Genomic DNA, 15,056 nt, shown 5'->3' on the forward strand with positions numbered 1-15,056 from the left:
TTTGCTGGCTGGAATTCCGCCAGCAAAAGTCCGATGGAGCATACACACGGTCGCATTTTCCGACCAAAAGCTCTCTTCAGACTTTTGCTGGCGGAATTTCCGATCGTGTGTACGCGGCATAAGGGAGAGTTATAACCCCTGTAAGGTTTATGTTTGCCATCTTTATCCCATTGGGAAGATTTACCTTCACTTCCTGTCCTGAAGCCACAACAGGAAGTGAGAGGAAATCCCTGCAAATAAAACAAACCTCTTGGGGACCCCCAGGTCACCAGAACCATTGTTCTCATTGGAAGATTTCCCCTCTATTACTCTTCTGGGGACAGCCCAAAATTTGGGATGTTCTATTAGTTTCACTTTCAATGATAATGGTAAACAGGACAAATAGAGAGGGGGGGGGGGGTCTCCCTAACAGAGACACAGGCAGCAATACAAAATGACAATGACAGGTGTTCTAATCCATCTTCACTCTATCCAAAACTAAAATAAACAATTTGCCTGTAGCTATACTTTAAAGAAGAACTGCAGTCTGCTCACAAAATTTGTAATAAAAACATCTTTGCCATTCTGAAGCTTCTCTCCAACCACTTTGAATATTATTTTATATATACTGGGATTCTGTACATGCCAAATATGCTGCAGAAATCTCCCTCCACTGAGTCTGGCTGCAGCCATTTTAACTGTGGGCAGCTGAAGCTGCTGCCTGTTCACTTCCTGGATTTACACAGACACACAGAGGCACACCTCCAGCTCTTTAGCTGTCATTGGCCCTCATTTTGACTCACCCCCCCCCCTCCCTTCCTGGCAAACTCTCACGAGAGTTAGAGAGAGCTGTGCATGATGTCATAAGCCTAGGCTAATGACCAGACAAGAAACATGAAGTGGGCTGTATAAGGGATTTACTGGCACAAAAAGAAATGTTTTACTATCCAAACTTAAAACAACAAGGGGCAGAGAATTTAATAGATGGAAAGATGAAAAAATTACTGAAGTTCCGCTTGCAGAATTTACACAGCATTTCTCAGCATTCAGATGCAGGGGGCAGGGATCTAACATCACAGGAGGAGAGCTGAGTGTAACCTGAGACCTGAGTGGAGGGAATAGACACACCCCTCTACACACACACACACAATCTCATAGGGAAACGTGCAGCTGAGGCTGTCAATCACAGGCTGTGTGCTGGAGCCCCCCTCTCCTGCTCCCCTTGATCCCTTGGACTGGTACAACTCCTGTCAGAAATGACTCATGCAGATAGCAGAGGAACAAGGCAGCAGACTGAAATTACACACCATAGGGGGATATGTTTTGCTTATTTTTCAGGTCAGAGGTTTACAATGTATCATAAGGAAATTACATAAATATTTTTTATGTTTTTTCATGCTTTTTTTTCATCTTAGTGCTGCTGATCTCTTCCAGCCTCTTTCAGGGGCCTACTGTGCAATTCTGACTGCACATTATTGGCTTGCACTGGCTTCCTTTGGGTAAATGCCAATGCAAGAAAGTATCCACGTCCAAGAACATTTACAAGAGTAGAGCCACATCCAGCTATTCAATTGTATGGCAGATGTTTGTGCCATGTGCTGCTCCCTGGCAACATGATATTAGGCATATAAGATGTATAATAATTCACCCCCTGAAGAAGCCCTAACAGTTGAAACCTGTCAGGATTCACCAGTATAATACCGCTATGTAACTAAGGACTATAAGAATTTGGTCATAAGTGTATATATTTTTATATGGAGAAAATATTTTAGACTATTGTTCAATAAAAAAAAATGTTTAGGTACATTTTGTTTACTATTATGTCGCACCAAAAAAGTCCCATCAATTGCTCCCCATTTTTGCATATAAAATGTATGTTAAAGCCTCATGTGAACATTTTATTACCTGGGTTTACATCTGTCTATGTTAATTACGGTTATAACAGTACGGCATTTTGTATTTCCTACTAATATTTATTTGCACGTTATATCAAAATGTAAACATTGTTATGAACAAAGAATGTAATAAAAAAGTAAACCTGTCACATCGCTTGGCAGCTCCAGCAGAGGATGTGATGAGTGAGATCATAAGCAGACGTTTGTCAAAACAATCCGTGAATCCACAGATAGAGGCAGCCGACGTTAAGGGAAATTTCCAACTTTTCCTGTAAAAGGTCAAGCTTGACAATACCACTTTTTTGAGCTTCTGTATTGGTCAACCATCACAATAAGGGATCAATATTTGTAGAAGGATAAACGGTGTGGGTAGGGCTGAGCATGACTTCACAGGAAAAGTCACTGCTGAAGCTACTCGGTTTGAGTTGCCCAGGTTTGTAATAGGGTTACACTAATACATATCTGTGTTCTACAGCAGGGCCGTGCAGGGTGGATGCTGTCTGAGACAGACATCTTTAATGTCCCCATCACTGGTTGCTAGGAAGCTGGCAACCTGGACTGCCCAGTGTCATTGGTTGCTAGGAAGCTGGCGACCTGGACTGCCCAGTGTCATTGGTTGTTAGGAAGCTGGCAACCTGGACTGCCCAGTGTCATTGGTTGCTAGGAAGCTGGCGACCTGGACTGCACAGTGTCATTGGTTGCTAGGAAGCTGGCGACCTGGACTGCACAGTGTCATTGGTTGCTAGGAAGCTGGCGACCTGGACTGCCCAGTGTCATTGGTTGTTAGGAAGCTGGCAACCTGGACTGCCCAGTGTCATTGGTTGCTAGGAAGCTGGCGACCTGGACTGCCCAGTGTCATTGGTTGTTAGGAAGCTGGCAACCTGGACTGCCCAGTGTCATTGGTTGCTAGGAAGCTGGCGACCTGGACTGCACAGTGTCATTGGTTGCTAGGAAGCTGGCGACCTGGACTGCACAGTGTCATTGGTTGCTAGGAAGCTGGCGACCTGGACTGCCCAGTGTCATTGGTTGTTAGGAAGCTGGCAACCTGGACTGCCCAGTGTCATTGGTTGCTAGGAAGCTGGCGACCTGGACTGCACAGTGTCATTGGTTGCTAGGAAGCTGGCGACCTGGACTGCACAAGTCATTGGTTGCTAGGAAGCTGGCATCCTGGACTGCACAGTGTCATTGGTTGCTAGAAAGCCGGCATCCTGGACTGCACAGTGTCATTAGTTGCTAGAAAGCTGGCGACCTGGACTGCACAGTGTCATTGGTTGCTAGAAAGATGGCGACCTGGACTGCACAGTGTCATTGGTTGCTAGAAAGCTGGCATCCTGGACTGCCCAGTGTCATTGGTTGCTAGAAAGCTGGTGACCTGGACTGCACAATGTCATTGGTTGCTAGAAAGATGGCGACCTGGACTGCATAGTGTCATTGGTTGCTAGAAAGTTGGCATCCTGGACTGCCCAGTGTCATTGGTTGCTAGAAAGCTGGTGACCTGGACTGCACAATGTCATTGGTTGCTAGGAAGCTGGCATCCTGGACTGCACAATGTCATTGGTTGCTAGGAAGCTGGCATCCTGGACTGCACAGTGTCATTGGTTGCTAGGTCACAGGCAGCAAGGAGAAAAATACATAGGTAGGAAACCAGCCTAAGGCTTCATTTACACTGCCCCATGTCATTACTGCACACGCCTTAACATGCGTTATGCTGTGTCTTAACATACATTATATTAAGACACCCCATTCATTTGATTGGGCCAAATATTGCATCAAAATGTACCAGAAAAGGTGCATGCAACATTTTCAGCAGTGCAGCCCATGTGCACCATTCTGCGCTTCAACACAAGTGCACTGAGAAGGAGCATCGCACCAACACATGTAATGTAATGCTGTGGACTTTTCCACCGGACTGGTCCGACAGAACAAATCCGGCGGACAATCCGACCATGTGTGGGCTTCATCGGACCTGCAGCTGACTTTTTCTGTCGAAAATCAGACGAACTTTAGATTTGGAACATGTTTCAAATCTTTCCGACGGACTCGAGTCCGGTCAAAAAAAGCTGTTCGTCTGTATGCTAGTCCGACGGACGAAAAAGGACGCAAGGGCAGCTATTGGCTACTGGCTAGCAACTTCCTTATTCTAGTCCCTTCGTACGTCATCACGTTCAAACCAACAGACTTTCGACTGGACTTTAGTCCGTTCGTGTGTGGGCAAGTCCGGTCGTTCGAAAGTCCGTTGAAAGTCCGTCGGAAAGACCGTCGGACCTTTGATGCTGAAAAGTCCGCTCGTGTGTACACGGCATTACACAACAGTGTGAACAGGACCTTATATTTAGGGTACATTTTCCCAATGGAGGCATAGACAACAATAAAAACCTGACCGAGGTTCCACACTGTATTCAAAGTTCTTTTTAGATTATATATTTTTTTTTAAGAATCAGTGAAAGAGGGAAATATTAGAAAAGTAGAAAAAAAATTCAAGGTGTTTTCTGAATGGCACCAGTGCAGAGCGAGCGCCACCCTGTGTTCACTGTGCAGAGGGGAAGCCGTTCAAGCAGGAAACAGAACCATAGAGTAGTGATGGCAGAAAGACGATCAAGTGGCCTATCGAGTCAGCCTCAATTTAACAAAATATAAAATAATTAGGGTTGCACCGATAACGTTTTTTTTTTTTTCGGTGAGTACAAGTACCGATACTTTTTGTCAAGTACTCGCTGATACCAATACTTTGCAATGCGATTTGCGTCAATACAAAAAAAATTCCTGGCAGAATTGCATGCGATTTTCCCCACTGCTCCGATGGTAGCAAATGAAGGCCACTGGAGGTGCTCACAGGGCTGGAGGAGAAGTTCTGGGACCCCCATAGGGCGGAAGTGATGTCAGCTTGGGGGTGGACCGCCTCTACATCTCCTCCAGCCCTGTAAGCACCTCCAGCGGCCCTGATTTGCTATTATCAGTGGACCGGGACACATATGTAGCTAATTTTCCATGTGGCCAGATATGTACTGTGAGTTCTAACATTTTTTAAACTGCCCACTAGATGGCACTTTAATCTCTTTCTATACACACACATACACACAGGAGCGGTGGGGGAAATCGCATGTGATTCACACAGGAATCGCACCGCATTCCAGTTCAAATTTCATGCGATTCTTCGCAGTGCGCCCATTCTTTTTGCACTGACGCAAATCGCACCGCAAAGTATCGTTTTTTGGGTATTGGGAGCATTTGGACAAGTACAGATACTTGCTGAAATACTTGGTATTGGCAGCAAAACAAAAAAAAATAAAAATATATAATATTATATATATATATATATATATATACATATATATATATATATATATATATATATATATATATATATATATATATATACATACATTATATATATATACACACACACAGTGCCTTGAAAAAGTATTCATACCCCTTAACATTTTCCACATTTTGTCATGTTACAGCCAAAAACGTAAATGTATTTTGTTGGGATTTTATACACAACAAAGTGGCACATAATTGTGAAGTTGAAGGAAAATGATAAATGTTTTTCAAAACTTTTTACAAATAAATATCTGAAAAGTGTGGCGTGCATTTGTATTCAGCCCACCTTTACTCTGATACCCCTAACTAAAATCTAGTGGAACCAATTGCCTTCAGAGGTCACCTGATTAGTAAATAGAGTCCACCTGTGTGTAATTTAATCTCAGTATAAATACAGCTGTTCTGTGAAGCCCTCAGAGGTTTGTTAGAGAACCTTAGTGAACAAACAGCATCATGAAGGCCAAGGAACACACCAGACAGGTCAGGGATAAAGTTGGGGAGAAGTTTAAAGCAGGGTTAGGTTATAAAAAAATATCCCAAGCTTTGAACAACTCACAGAGCACTGATCAATCCATCATCCGAAAATGGAAAGAGTATGACAACTGCAAACCTACCAAGACATGGCCGTCTACCTAATCTGACAGGCTGGGTAAGGAGAGCATTAATCAGAGAAGCAGCCAAGAGGCCCATTGTAACTCTGGAGGAGCTGCAGAGATCCACAGCTCAGGTGGGAGAATCTGTCCACAGGACAACTATTAGTCGTGCTCTCCACAAATCTGGTCTTTATAGAAGAGTGGCAAGAAGAAAGCCACAGTTGAAAAAAGCCATAGGAAGTCCAGTTTGTGAGAAGCCATGTGGGGGACACAGCAAACACGTGGAAGAAGGTGATCTGGTCAGATGAGACCAAAATTTAACTTTTAGGCCTAAAAGCAAATTGTGTGGTGGAAAATTAACACTGCACATCACCCTGAACACACCATCCCCACTGTGAAACATGGTGGTGGCAGCATCATGTTGTGGGGATGCTTTGCTTCAGCAGGGACAGGGAAATTGGTCAGAGTTGATGGGAAGATGGATGGAGCCAAATACAGGGAAATCTTAGAAGAAAACTTGTTAGAGTCTGCAAAAGACTTGAGACTGGGGAGGAGGTTCATCTTCCAGCAGGACAACAACCCTAAACATACAGCCAGAGCTACAATGGAATGGCTTAGATCAAAGCATATTCATGTGTTAGAATGGCCCAGTCAAAGTCCAGACCTAAATTCAATTGAGAATCTGTGACAGGACTTGAAAATTGCTCTTCACAGACATTCTCAATCCAATCTGACAGAGCTTGCGCTATTTTGCAAAGAAGAATGGGCAAAAATTTCACTATCTTTTTCTCTTTTGAAAACCATTTATTATTTTCCTTCCACTTCACAATTATTTGTCACTTTGTTTTGGTCTATTACATAAAATCCCAATAATATACATTTACATTTTTGGTTGTAACATGACAATATGTGAAAAATGTCAAGGGGTATGAATACTTTTTCAAGGCACTGTGTATATGTGTGTGTATATATATATATATATATATATATATATAGCATGTCTGCAGTCTCTGATCATCTCCTGTAGCATGTCCACAGTCTCTGATCATCTCCTGTAGCATGTCCGCAGTCTCTGATCATCTCCTGTAGCATGTCCGCAGTCTCTGATCATCTCCTGTAGCATGTCTGCAGTCTCTGATCATCTCCTGTAGCATGTCCGCAGTCTCTGATCATCTCCTGTAGCATGTCCACAGTCTCTGATATATATATATAACGATTAGATGGGATTGCTGCGCTTAAAATTTATTAGAAAAATTCAAATTCAAATTCCATTCAGTGTCAAATGCATGACGGATTTGGGCTGTACAGGTAGCGCCCTTCTTCAGAGCAGGACACATACATATGGTATGTGTCTTGCTCTGAAGAATTTTTCTAAATAAATTTTAAGAGCAGCAATCCAGTCTGATCGTTTTTTCTATATAAGACCTGTGGAAGGGTCTGATTGCTTGCAGTGCTACATCTGGATCATGTGCACTCCATCCTCAACATTTCATATATATATTTATATATTTATATATATATATATATATAGATAGATAGATAGATAGATAGATAGATAGATAGATAGATAGATAGATAGATTTTTTTTTTTTTGGGGGGGGGGGGGGGTAACTGAATTGTGCCAAGCTGGACCAATGTAAGTTGGAAAAAAAGGGAATTCTTGGAGTTCCTTTTAAGTGTCTGCTTTGGGTGAATAAGCTTTTAATTCATACAACACATCAAGAGCAATAACACAAAAGAACATCTCAAGAAACAAAAAGTATAAAAGCAGCAATAACTAGAATTTAAAGTTCAACAGAAAAAAAAACATTCAAATGACATATTTGGACTTTGGGTGGGAGGACTGGCCATGTACCAAACCGTATGAGTATATTTCCACCAATAATATTAGACATTTACATGCACTCATTTTGTGAGAATGGATGTGCCATGCAGATGGTATACAGGTATACTGTAGCTGAGGCAACCTGTGCAATTTCATTTCTCTGCCACTGCAGACTGCATGCAGGCCCAAAAAGGAACCCTGAGCTGGGCGAGGCATTTTCTATCATGCTGGCATAAACGCATGTGCCAATTTCCTGGATCCTGTCCCTTCACAGGGCAAGTGGAAACAACTCCTTTAGAGTATATTGACCACATGCTTAACTGGTTCCCGACCAGCCTCCACGAGCACATCACTAACTAACGAGCACATCACTAACATCTTAACAGGTTTCCCCAAACACCCGGTCTCTAGACATTATTTGGAAGTACACAATCGAGATCCCAGGAAGACCATCTTTCTGGGTATTGACAGATACACCCCACATTGGAGGGGGGGGTCTGTTATACGGGGGATCTCTAGGCTTGAGATGGCCTGGATATACAGAATGAAGTGCTACACCCCCTTTGGGCTCAATGTAGATGTAGATTTAAATGCCTTTCTGGATAACTCATAAATTACCATACTGTATGTTTTTATTTATATTTTTCCATCATTATTATATCTATCTAAATGAGTTTGGGTGAGAGGGGCGACGTATTTAATACAATAATTGGATAATTCCGATTCCAGTTTATATTGCATACTGTTGTTTAATGTGAACTTTTAGGACGTTTGTATATCAAACTTTTGTGAACTTGCTTTGAATCCCTGGTGGCGTTATTATTTTAATATTTTTTCCAATAACTAGATAAAAGATTTTGAAATCCAAACATTTTTTAATATTTTCTAATATTTTTGGTACAACTACTTGCTGGTTTTTTAGTTTTATATTCATTTATTTTTATATTTTTTATTCCATATTGTTGGAATTGGCTCCTGGTGCTAATTCTGTGTGTTCCACTAGAGGGCACGTGTAAATATTTATATGTGTCCCCTAATGTTTTAACAATATAAATTAATGAATTCTTATTTTATTTCTAGTTGTAATAAATTATTGATTTTGGTTTTGTTTATTTTTTAAATTAATTTTGATGGGGTCCATTCTTTGTGGTCCCTAGATCTTTCCGGCTCTCCTGGCATTGGGAGGGTTTGATTGGCGGATGGGTTAATTATTTACTTATCCCACTAGCATTAGGTACACACTTCCTCTCGTAACAGGATGTTGTGGTGACGCCATCCGAGCTTCATAGCGAGGCTTGGTTTTGCTCTGTGCCTACAAATAGCGATGAGTCAGTGCGTCGCCCGTTCCCATGACGACGTCCAATAGGACGAAACGTACGTCGGAAGGCCGACGCGCTGACGTCATCGTTTCCATCCTATCTCGTTTGAACGGGTGTATGCAAGCCGGCCGGCTGTTCTCTTATGAATTTCTACTACGATTTTTAATGTAAGTGTACATACTCCTTATTTCAATAAATGGTTTTACGGATTCACACTATGGAGGAAATTTTTTATTCTTCTGGGTCCCCCCGGTATGCTGCTTGAGGTCCGCCGAAAGGAGAGATCCTGTCTGCCCCTTCTTTGTGAGGAGATCCAAGGAGTTGTGTCCCCCGTGTGGATGTCCATAGATAAGCTGTTCTCTAGCTTACCTCTGGTAAGCGTACATCTATTAAGGTGGAGGATTTGTCACTGCGTGTTGGGTGTTTAACCTTATGATCACCTATTCAATCTGCCTTGGTTTCAAGGACTGTTTTCTTCTGAATATTTCCACTTTATTTTTGGTTATTTTTGTTATTTGACATTATAACACTTGTTTTCATCATTATAATTTTATGCCATACTTGTTTCATATAATTATTTCATTGAGAATTCTTTTCCATTAGAATATTTTTGATCACCTGATAGATTTAATTCTTTTAACATTTACACATATATATGAGCTGTCAATGTATATGGTATATATTTTTTTAGCGCAGTCTTTTTTATTATCTGTGTATATATGTGTGCACGCCCCACTTTAGGACTGCAGCTCTAATTATTCCATTATTTATTAGTGGTACATTTTTAGAGTAGCGCAGTAAATTTTGTTGTTTATTTTGTCTTTTGGCTATTTGTGGCTTTATTACTGCAGCTACACTATATAGGTTCTCACCTATTAGGTGTTCACTATAACTGGTGTCCTTTATTGGTTTTATTGGCATCTCAATGGACGTTTTTGATTATAGAGCCGCTAGGCAGTTTAACACTGATGGTGTATTTGAGTCATATAAGGAGGATGAGGGAGACCTCAGTGGCCTTTTTACAAGGCTAAAGAACTTGACAATATCCGAAATACACACTCAGTGGGACATAGCCTATCTTGATACATACGTAAAAGGTGGTATGGTGCCCAGAAGCCTCAGGTGGGAGATCAGCCCACAGAAAGGTGATGTCCAGCTTGAGGAATGGTTCAGTTATTTCAACACAGCGGGAATTGATTTTTTAAAATTTCTCATTGGTCGTAAAAAGACCAAACTTACGAGACTGGATGAGGAGATCAAAACCATCAAAGAAAAATTGAACCCCCTCAGGGAGAGTAACGAATATAAAGAAAGATCCCTCTCCCTTCTTACTTTATTGGAAAAGGAAGAGAGGGACCAGAGAATTAAAAAGAAAAAGAAATATAACAGAGACCTACTTGACTATCAAGGGGCAGTAGTTTTCGAATGGCAAAAGAAATTATTAGCAGAGCAAACCTCAGCTAACAATATGGAGTGGGGTCCGTCCAACGTAGGGGGACCACCCCCTGCGATGGTATATGCCCCCCCTCCACCACAGCCCAGTCATTCAAGGTCCTTTCCAGGAGGCCATAATGGCCCCTCGGGGAAATTCCAACAAGGAACACAACCATCTTCCTCTAGACGAGGGGGTGGAGGGAAGGGAGGTGCCCCATCCTATTATCCGCCCACTCTACCAAGACGATCCCGTGGGACAGGTGGTTCCAACAATGGGGGACGTGGTAGGGGGAGAGGTTTCGTTAACACGGGACCTACAGGCGGCCGTCCCTCTGGGGGCAGATCACATGATCAGTACAATGGATATGAGGACCATCTACCATCTCCCCGCATTTTTGATTTTGAACCTCACCCAGACCGTTCCTATGGTCCTGATTTTGGCCCTAATGTAGGCTACTATGAAGGAAGGTCACGTGAATTTCAAAATTCTGGGCCTAGGATTAATAGGAGAGGGTATTCGGAGTACAATATCAGTACCCACAATCAGTTTTACCCCTTAAGTGACCTCGATGGCCCTCCCACCGGTTCCACCATTGTGGAAGAACGCAATGGATTAGTCTCACAGTCCTATCCTAGATTGATGGGACCTATGGATGATGGAAGTAAACCTGGCCCCTCAAATTCAAACCATCAGCAATGGGGTTTTTACAGGCCAAGCCAAGGCACCAAAAGGCCAGCAGACCGAAGAGAGGAACTAGAGGGGGGAGGCGATTGCGATCAAAAAAGGAAAAAAGCATAACCAGTAATGGTATATTTAATTTAAGTTCAGTCTCCTTGAGTGATTCCGAGATATCTTTACTTAATAAGGGTCTCAAATTTGCACCCCCGCGAGGTCTAAATAAATTTCAAACTTATATTGATGTACATAAATTTGTTCGTAAGGTCAATATTAAGAGATATTTAGTTTCCAATCCCATCACTAACACTATAACTGGTCCCAATGAGTACCGTCATTCCGGGTTATCAAATGCTTCCCTCTTCAACCCCCCCGGGGCTGTAGCTCCCTCGCTGAAGGTATTCAAAGACTTAGTCCTTAAGGATTTAGAACAATTACCCCTCAAAAGAGTACATTTTGATAGAAATCTGAAATCAGGTTTGGATTCTTTGTGTGTGAATAAAAATTTAGTAATTAGGCCAGCGGACAAAGGGGGGGGTATTATTGTTTTGGATAGAAAGGATTACCTCATGGAAATGTCCAAAATATTGGGGGATCGTGATACATATACCCACCTCAGATCAGATCCCAAGGTTCAATATAAAAAAGAGTTGGAGGCGCTGATCAAGTTTGGATCAGAACAGGGTATCTTAAACAGCAAGGAGAAATCCTATTTAGTACCAAAAGCTCCACGCACCCCTGTTCTTTATTACCTGCCAAAAATCCACAAGCATCCTACCTGCCCCCCGGGACGTCCCATCGTTAGTGAAATTGATTCCATATCGTCCCGGGTGGGCAGGTATATAGATTTCTATTTACAGCCATTGGTCACTAAGATGCCGTCATACTTAAAGGATACTCGCCATGTAATTAATTTACTTTCTAACTACACTCCTGGCCCTAGTTGGTGGTTAGTGACAGCGGATGTCGCCTCATTATACACCGTAATACCACATGATTTGGGGTTGTTTGCGGTAGAATACTATCTCAGACATGACTCATCACTGTTTGACGAACAAATATGCTTTATTATGCAACTACTCCATTTTGTAGCCAGTAGGAATTACTTTTGGTTTGGAGGTCAGTTTTATATTCAGGATAGAGGTGTCGCCATGGGGGCTAAATATGCCCCCAGTTTGGCGAACCTCTTCATGGCCCTGTGGGAGGAGGATGTCATCTATGCCCAACAGAAACCTCAGGTGGTGCTGTGGGCCAGATATATAGATGACATCCTCCTCCTATGGAACGGTGATCGTGAAGATCTTGATTTATACATGACAGGGTTGAATGACAATGACCGGGGCATTCGACTCTCTTATGAGGCCAGTCAGTCTGAGATCAACTTCCTAGATCTTAAGATTGGGGTCAAAGATGGGCAGTTCACCACAGCTACTTTTTTCAAAAATACAGACCGGAATTCCTATATACCGACTGACAGCTGCCATCATAAGGCCTGGCTGAGGTCTGTGCCGAAGAGTCAACTTATTCGTTTAAAACGTAACTGCTCTAACCATGGTGAATTTTTAGCCCAAGCAGACATTTTATTAAAACGTTTCTTGGAGAAGGGCTACTCTGAGGCCTCTCTGAAGAACACATTAGAGGAAGTGGCCACCACTGATAGATGCACTCTACTTAGGACTAAGATGCCTGATAGTAGTAGGGTACCCTCAATTCCTTTTATTACCACCTATTCCTTACAACACAAAAATGTAGCTAAGTTGATAAGTAAGCATTGGCATGTCCTTAAGAATGACCATGTGCTAGGTTCTATCCTTCCGGCCAAGCCACAGGTGGTATACAAGGGTGCCCCCTCGCTTAGAAGCAGAGTGGCCCCGAATGTTCTAGACCCTCCTCTTACTAAGAGGGGATTTTTTGAATACATGATTGGTTTTTACCAATGCAGGAGGTGTAGGGTGTGTTCTCTTAGTGGATGTACCCATAGAAGAACACATAAGTTTACTTCCACCAGCACTTCGATGGAATTTGAGATTAGATCATTCATCACATGTTCCACAGAGCGGGTGGTGTATCTTCTCTAATGCCCCTGCGGTTTGCAATACGTGGGGAGAACCAAGCGCCCCCTATCTGTAAGGCTTAACGAGCACATCACTAACATCTTAACAGGTTTCCCCAAACACCCGGTCTCTAGACATTATTTGGAAGTACACAATCGAGATCCCAGGAAGACCATCTTTCTGGGTATTGACAGATACACCCCACATTGGAGGGGGGGTCTGTTATACGGGGGATCTCTAGGCTTGAGATGGCCTGGATATACAGAATGAAGTGCTACACCCCCTTTGGGCTCAATGTAGATGTAGATTTAAATGCCTTTCTGGATAACTCATAAATTACCATACTGTATGTTTTTATTTATATTTTTCCATCATTATTATATCTATCTAAATGAGTTTGGGTGAGAGGGGCGACGTATTTAATACAATAATTGGATAATTCCGATTCCAGTTTATATTGCATACTGTTGTTTAATGTGAACTTTTAGGACGTTTGTATATCAAACTTTTGTGAACTTGCTTTGAATCCCTGGTGGCGTTATTATTTTAATATTTTTTCCAATAACTAGATAAAAGATTTTGAAATTCAAACATTTTTTAATATTTTCTAATATTTTTGGTACAACTACTTGCTGGTTTTTTAGTTTTATATTCATTTATTTTTATATTTTTTATTCCATATTGTTGGAATTGGCTCCTGGTGCTAATTCTGTGTGTTCCACTAGAGGGCACGTGTAAATATTTATATGTGTCCCCTAATGTTTTAACAATATAAATTAATTAATTCTTATTTTATTTCTAGTTGTAATAAATTATTGATTTTGGTTTCGTTTATTTTTTCAATTAATTTTGATGGGGTCCATTCTTTGTGGTCCCTAGATCTTTCCGGCTCTCCTGGCATTGGGAGGGTTTGATTGGCGGATGGGTTAATTATTTACTTATCCCACTAGCATTAGGTACACACTTCCTCTCGTAACAGGATGTTGTGGTGACGCCATCCGAGCTTCATAGCGAGGCTTGGTTTTGCTCTGTGCCTACAAATAGCGATGAGTCATTGCGTCGCCCGTTCCCATGACGACGTCCAATAGGACGAAACGTACGTCGGAAGGCCGACGCGCTGACGTCATCGTTTCCATCCTATCTCGTTTGAACGGGTGTATGCAAGCCGGCCGGCTGTTCTCTTATGAATTTCTACTACGATTTTTAATGTAAGTGTACATACTCCTTATTTCAATAAATGGTTTTACGGATTCACACTATGGAGGAAATTTTTTTTCTTCTGGGTCCCCCCGGTATGCTGCTTGAGCTCCCCCGAAAGGAGAGATCCTGTCTGCCCCTTCTTTGTGAGGAGATCCAAGGAGTTGTGTCCCCTGTGTGGATGTCCATAGATAAGCTGTTTTCTAGCTTACCTCTGGTAAGCGTACATCTATTAAGGTGGAGGATTTGTCACTGCGTGTTGGGTGTTTAACCTTATGATCACCTATTCAATCTGCCTTGGTTTCAAGGACTGTTTTCTTCTGAATATTTCCACTTTATTTTTGGTTATTTTTGTTATTTGATATTATAACACTTGTTTTCATCATTATAATTTTATGCTATACTTGTTTCATATAATTATTTCATTGAGAATTCTTTTCCATTAGAATATTTTTGATCACCTGATAGATTGAATTCTTTTAACATTTACACATATATATGAGCTGTCAATGTATATGGTATATATTTTTTTAGCGCAGTCTTTTTTATTATCACAGTTATACTGTGGCAGGTTGGCTCCCCTGGGAGAACCGATGTAGCTGTACATCGGTTCGCCTTTTGACCACTAGGGGGCGCGCACACACGCCTGCGGCACAATGCCGGAACCCATGCACGTGCCCCACACAGAGACAGAACGGAGATCTGTCAATGTAAACAGACAGATCTCCGTTCTGTCAGGGGTGAGGAGAGCGATCTGTTG

General features: G+C 42.0%; 1 protein-coding gene across 1 annotated transcript in view; it reads right to left on the minus strand.

The window, feature by feature from the left end:
• Positions 1 to 15,056, minus strand: part of ST6GALNAC3 (ST6 N-acetylgalactosaminide alpha-2,6-sialyltransferase 3) — a 473,122-nt gene that overhangs the window by 329,696 nt on the left and 128,370 nt on the right. The window lies entirely within an intron of this gene.

The sequence above is a fragment of the Aquarana catesbeiana genome, linkage group LG07, assembly GCF_042186555.1.
Source record: "Aquarana catesbeiana isolate 2022-GZ linkage group LG07, ASM4218655v1, whole genome shotgun sequence".
In the NCBI taxonomy this organism is placed as follows: Eukaryota; Metazoa; Chordata; class Amphibia; order Anura; family Ranidae; genus Aquarana; species Aquarana catesbeiana.